Raw genomic sequence first — 1,174 nt, forward strand, 5'->3', positions numbered from 1 at the left:
GTTATAGAGCGACTGTTGAAAATAAGTGTATCGTAAAGTTGTATGCGGAAAGAATAAACCAGTTTTATTAAGTAAGGACTTGTGTCGCTAAAGTTTCGTCGGAACGAAGTTACGGAAAGTTGATTAACGAACGGAGACGTAACAGTATCTTTGAAATACAAAGGGAGAAAAGTGAAGGCGATACCAAATTTGGGGATATAGCTATAGAAGAGAAATTGGTTTTTTGAACTGCTGATTGGTTTTAAGTGTGTCACGTGACTTGTAGATGGGCAGTGTTGAAAGAAAAATGTGTAATAGTTTTTGTTTAGTTACGTATAACCACATTCAAGTATTCAACATGGAATATTTAAAGGAGAACACTTTCTTTGTCATGTTTTTAATCAACATTAAAAGTCCTTTGTCGAAAGGAAGAAAATTCCACCTGAAATTAATAATCTCTTTGAAGCATTTTTTGAAGTGTGCTACTCACGTTAACCACAAAGTGAGGGGGAGACTGATACCCCATTAACGATGTCTCTATCAAACCATTTGGCTCGATATTAAAATACTCGTAAACGTGATTAATGGGAGACCTTACAGTTGATATATATCGTCTCTTCTCCCCCCCTTCTCTCCGAATTTCCCCTAAATAACTCTCCAAACCAGATCGATAAAGGTTTGTTAAACACAGACAAGCCATTGGGAACCTCATCGTTCTTAATTTAATGACTTACTGATATAGACGTGCTGCAGAAGATTAAAAACGCTTAACATTACGAAACCTAACAAATCTTGAGATGTATAAAGACGTCAAAACCTGAATACTTTGTAAAACATCTTAATGAACATCCGGGAATTTGTTTACAAACGCACTTCTTGTATGGAGCACGTGTTTCGTTTTTATATGTGACACAATTAGTGAAACCGTTTGAAGCAAACAGATTCTCATCTGTACTGGCATCACTGTCTCATTTATACATAATGAATTTTCTAAATATACGTGTGCGTAAACCGAATGGTCTTAAAACTATGTTCAGTTGACATCTATATATACGTCCCCTCCCAGTGGCACAACGCTAGAATCCGGACTTCGATACCCGTGGTGGGCAGAGCACAGATAGCCCATTGTGTAGCTTTGTGCTTAACTTCAAACAAAGAAACAAACAAATCTATATATATATATATACATAACTTT

The sequence above is a fragment of the Limulus polyphemus genome, unplaced genomic scaffold (assembly GCF_000517525.1).
Source record: "Limulus polyphemus unplaced genomic scaffold, Limulus_polyphemus-2.1.2 Scaffold5680, whole genome shotgun sequence".
Taxonomy (NCBI): domain Eukaryota; kingdom Metazoa; phylum Arthropoda; class Merostomata; order Xiphosura; family Limulidae; genus Limulus; species Limulus polyphemus.